Genomic DNA, 6,000 nt, shown 5'->3' with positions numbered 1-6,000 from the left:
ATATAAAGTACTTTGGCCATATTCACCCCCAGCCCCCTTTACCTCTTACCAGTTCCCTTTATGAACAGCTTCCATTTTATATTCATGTCATTCTGGTTTTTTTTCCAGGTCAAGATTCTACATATGAGAGAGAATATGAAATTCTTATCTCTCAGTTTTACTTATATGGTGATCTTAAGTTCCATCAATTGTCCTCCAAACAATACAATTTCATTCTATCTTGTGGATGGATAATACTTGATTGTGTGTACATTTTACATTAAAAAATCTATTCATCCATTAATGGGTACCTAAGCTGATTCCATAGCTTGCTTATTCTGAACATGGATGTTCATACATCTCTAAAACACTTAAAATTCTTTGGATATGTCCCCAAGGAACTTTCATACTGCTTTCCATGTTAGCTAACCTAATTTACATTTCCTCCTCTAGTGTACAAGAGTTCCTTTTCCTTGTACTGTTACCAGCATTTATTGTTTACCTCCTTAATGGCCATTCTGGCTGTGGTGAGAAGTAATGTTAGGGCTGTCTAAATTTGAACATTTCTTCATGTACTTATTGGTCATTAGTACTTCCTTTAAGAACTGTTCAATATCCTGTTTATAATTGGATTGTTTGTTCTTTTGGTGTTTAATTTTGAATTCTTTATGTATTCTGGACATTAGTTCTTCATGTGACAAATAGTTGGCAAATATTTTCTCCCATTCTGTGAGTTTTCTCTTCATTTGAATAATTTTTTCCTTTGCCGTCAAGAAGCTTTGTAATTTCAAGAATTCCTAGTTGTTGATTCTTTTTTTCTAACTGTGAATTCTTGCTCTAACTTTTCGAGCATTTGGAGTATTATTCAGAAAATAATTGTTTGGCAGTTATCTTCAAGTGTTTTCCCTATATTTTGTTTTAGATTTTTTTCAAAATATCTTTTATTAGTTGTACAATGGAGTTGCCACTTAACAAAGCAGTGTATGAATACAATTCATCTTGATCAATGTCACCTCCTTCAACATTCTCATCCCCCTTCAACAAAGCCCTTGCTTACTTTTCTGAATTATTGATGCCATTCTCCCCCCACACTTAACCCCCTTTGTTCATTTACCTTTCTCCCCTTGTACCACCCCTCTTAGGGCATGCACACATTTCCTAGTGTTGATTTTGTTGCTCTTTGACCAAGTATTACTTAAAAAATAAATTTAGCTCTCATAGAGTTTATTACACTTTTAATTCATTTATAACCACTTGTATACCATGCAGTGTGTTTACTTATGTATTCATAGATATTCTATCTACCACACCTATCTTTTCATCTAATAGCTTTAAAGGTTTTGCTCTTACATAAGATATTTAATCAATTGAAAATTGATTTTTATATGCATATGGCAGGGTGAGAGAAAAGTGTCTAGTTTCACTTTTCATTACATGTAGATATCCAGCTTTCCAAGATAATTTGTTGAAGAGGTTAACATTTTTCCAATGTATATTTTTGATACCTTGGTTGAAAAATCAGGTATCACTATTGGTATGGTCTTATTTCTACTCTAATAAATTGGTCTATGCATCTGTATTTGTGTCAGTACCATGCTGTTTGGTTAGTATGGCTCTGTGGTATGGTTTGAAATTGGGAATTGTCAAACTTTCAGCATCATTCTTTCTGATAATGATTGCTTTGGCACTTCTGGGTCTTTTATTGTTCTATATTAGTTTGACAATTGACCTTTCATTTCTGTGAAGAATAACATGGGGATTTTGGTCGGGATTGCATTGAATCTGCAGATTGTATTTATTACAGTAGCCATTTTCACAATGTTAAATCTGCCTATCCATAGATAGGGGAGGTCTTTCTATCTGATGATGCCTTCTTCAAATTCCTTCTTCAGAGTTTTACAGGTTTTATTATAGAGGCTTTTTACTTCCTTACTTAACATTTATTCCTAGGTACTTAGTTTGTTTAGAACTATTGCAAATGGGATTATTTTCCTGATTTTTCAGGCTGTTTGTCATCACTATATAGAACAGTTATTGAATTTTGCATATTAAGTTTGTGAAAAGGAATTTTGGATCTTCTTTGATTTCATCAGTGATTTGTGGTTTGCATCATAAATATCCTGTACATAATTTGTAAATTTTATATATCAATATTTTAATTTCTCCATAATGATTGGAAATAATATTTTACATGTAATTTCTCTACATTGATTGTTAATATATAAAAACATAATTCACTTTTGTGTGTTGATCTTATAGCTTGCAATTTTACTGAATTTACAAATTAAGTCTAGAAATGGCTTTTAAAATTCTTAACATCTTCTGCATAGATAATCATAGAGACACAATTATTAAACAGAATTTCTTCCTTTCTACTCATTTATTAAATGACATATTTCAAAGGTAGTTGTCTCTTTGTATATAAAAATATCAAAAGCTTTCTTTTCAGTTTTAATAACTTATCTAAGATTCTTCAGAATTTTTTTTACATAGAGAATTGTATTATTTTCAAATAGTGAGGTCATTTTTCTTATTCTTCAACTGTTACTAATCTTATGCCTTCATGGTAGCTCACTTCTGTAATCCCAGCTACCAAGAAGGTGTAAGTAGGGATAACTGAAGTTAAAGACCAGCCTAAGCACTAATCAGGTGGTTCTTCCCTGTCATCCCAGGTGTGTAGCAGGCCAGGAGTAAGAGAATGGAGGGTGGGTCTGAAGCTAGTCTTGGGCAAAAAAGAAATATCCTATTTATAAAACAACCTAAAACAAAAAGGAGTTGGAGGTGAGGCTCCAGTAACACTAGATATATTTTAAAAAAAATTTTAAGAGATAATCATTTTTGTGGTTCTGTTAGAGCCTTGTGCTTGTTAGGCTAAGTGTTCTACCATTTGAACCAGACCACAACAGTCCTTTTTGTTTTAGTATAATTTTCAGGTATAGACTAACACTTTTGACCAGGCTGGCCTAGAACCACAGTCTTCCTGCCTCTGCCACCCAAGTAGTTGATATTACAAGAGTATGCCACCATGTCCAACTTGTTTGATTCTTTTTGATAATTTCTCACTGTTTTTTTTTTGCCTAGGCTTCTTCAATGTTTGATTTTCTAATGTCTGCCTGCCAAGAAGCTGGGATTACAGGCATGTGATACCTTATCAGGCCAAAAGTAATTCTTTTAATATTTTACTATTGATATGATTTTTATGGAAGGGATATTTTGATTTAAGCTCTTGACCTTGAAAATACTAGGCCAGTACTCTACCACTAAATTACATTCCCAACCTCTGGTATGATGTTTGATATAGTTGTTTTTCAGATACCATTTATCAAGCTGCAGAAATTTCCTACTATTTTTCACCATAAAACAATGTTAAATTTTTATCATTTTTACATAAAGAAATGAGCATAGGATTTCTTTCCTTTAACTGCTAATTTGATATTACATTTTTATAATGCTGAATAAAGTTGTATTTCACATGTGATTCTAACATGTTAGATTCTTTTAAAAATGCATTCACATAGGATCATTTGACTTAGAGATTGAGTTGGACAAATCACTTTTATTTATTCTTCTATCTGTATGACTCATTCATCTAAAAACTGCTTCATAAAATTTACTTCTAGGCTCATTTGACCCTGGTTCTTTGCAGGAAAAAATTTTAACTACTCTACCTTTTTTTGTCATAGAAACTATCATTTTTTTTCTGGTTTATCCATTTCTGTATTTATCTTTTTCCAAGAATTTGTCCTTTAACCTATGTTTTCTAATTTTGCAGCATGAAATTATTCATAGTTTTATTATGTTTATAACCTTATTTACGTTTCTATTTATGACTTCGTATTGATGCATAATATAATTTATTTGTGCCTTCTTTTCCCTTCATATACAATTTCACCAGAGGCTTGTCAATTTTCAGCCTTTGCTACAAAGTAACATTTTTAATCAAAGCTTTTATGGCAGTAAATTCATTGTAAGTTCTACTTTAGTTGCCTCCCACACATACTGGTAATTATTCTTTATTTTATTTTATTCCTTATTTTCTTTCTAACCAGCCGAGTAGCTAATATCTTTGTGAGATACCATTGTTGTTTTTATTGACACTTGCTCTATTGGTTTGTCTGCTTCTGTGTTTTAAGAAGTTTGGTTTTTGGAAAGCTGAGAGCTACATTTATTCCTTATAAATTTCTTTTGGTGGTATTCTTTGGGAGTAGTTTTGCTTTTGCCTACTATCTTCTTCTTCTTCTTTTTTTTTTAGTGAAACCAGGGGTTATATTGTGGGGGAGGGACATACAAAGCAACAAAGAAATAATCTTATAAATGCGTTAGAAACAAATGCATGAAAGAAAAAAACATTAAAATACATATCTAAGGGTTCATTTTCCTAACATCACATTATCTGACCTTTTCTGCTTGACTCATACGCCTACTATCTTCTTAATGGGAATAAAGCTATGATCAATGGGAATATTTATACAAAAATATATTGCCATTTCAATTATTTTGGCATGATGACTATTACTTTCATTAATATTAATTACATATATATGTAACGTATACATGTTAAACTTCATAAACAATTATAAAGTGAGACTTTATTTTCAAAGTTTGAAATTTGTTTTTGTCACATGTTCATCTTTGATGAAAGTCTTCAACTATTCTTTGTTATAATACTCCTAAAATATTCAATGCTTGTAGCATACTTCCAAAAGTATTTTAAAAATGGACCTATGTCTTTACAATGATGGAAAGAAATCCAGAAACTCACAGAACATCACACTTGAAATAGTGTATCCAGCCAGCCCTTATGCATTTGAATAGAATTAATTCAATGCACGTTACTTTCACATATATATTCTTGTTCATTCATCTTCACAATACTCGTTCCATTGATGAAGAAACTAAGACACAGAAATAATCATTTTCCTAAAGTAGCTGGTGGTAGATTCAGGCTTCAAACTTTGGCCTCTTAACTCTACCACAGGCTGAGTCCTTTTCTCTATATTTATTTTGCAAAGTTATTAATTTTTCCTGTCAGTACTATAATTTCATCAGAAAAGCAGATAGATGACTTCCTCCTCCTCCTTCTCCTCTTCTTCTTTTTCTTCTTCTTCCTCCTCCTCCTTCTCTCCATCCTCCTCCTACTCCTCCCCTTTCCCTCCCTTCCCTTCCCCTTCCCCTTCTCCTTCTCCTTCTCCTTCTCCTTTTTCTTTCTCATAATCGAAATGGCAATTTATACTTAGCCAATCCCTATGTCACACATTGTACATTAAATGCGTTATCTGATTTCAATCTTCTCAAGGACCTTATGGAATATGTACTACATTGGCCCTATTTTACATAGGAAAATATTAAGCTGCTGAATCAAGGAATTTGTTCTAGGCTATTTATGCTGGATAAAAGTCAGAGCTGGATTTCTAAAATGTATTTATTCTTAAACCCTTGCTTTTGCTACTGCCAGTTTTTTTTTTGTTTTGTTTTGTTTTTTTTTTTGGTTGTGGGGCCTGAACTCTGGGCCTGGGCACTGTCTCTCAGCTCTTCAGCTGTTGACTAGTACTCTACCACTTGAGCCTCAGCCCCACTTCCGGCTTTTTCTGCTTATGTGGTGCTGAAGAATGGAACACAGGGCCTCATGCATGAAAGGCAAGCACTCTACTACTGAGCCACCTTCCCAGTCCCTAGTGCCAGTTTTTATAGTCACTTGAACATCAGTTATTAAAATGGGTCGTAACCTCTTTAGGTTGCAAGTTTCAGAAAAAAATTGAAATTAATTCTCCTGAATACTCACAGGGTCAGTTTTTTCCAATTTTATTTAGAAATTCTTAGTAGATGACAGAAATGTTGGGGCAATTTAAAAGAACATTGTCAAAAGACTTTTGCAGTATATTAAGCCTCTTTCTATCCTTATCCCTCCTCCATCTCCACATTGTCTTCTAAAGTATGGAACCTGACTTAAACATTGATTTCATTTCTGACTTTCATTCTGTATCTATTAGAATGTCAATAACTGTACCTTGTACCTTATTC

Source organism: Dipodomys merriami, unplaced genomic scaffold, assembly GCF_024711535.1.
Source record: "Dipodomys merriami isolate MVZ:Mamm:240054 unplaced genomic scaffold, mDipMer1.0.p SCAF_3, whole genome shotgun sequence".
Classification (NCBI taxonomy): domain Eukaryota; kingdom Metazoa; phylum Chordata; class Mammalia; order Rodentia; family Heteromyidae; genus Dipodomys; species Dipodomys merriami.
Note: the sequence above shows the minus strand (reverse complement) of the source record.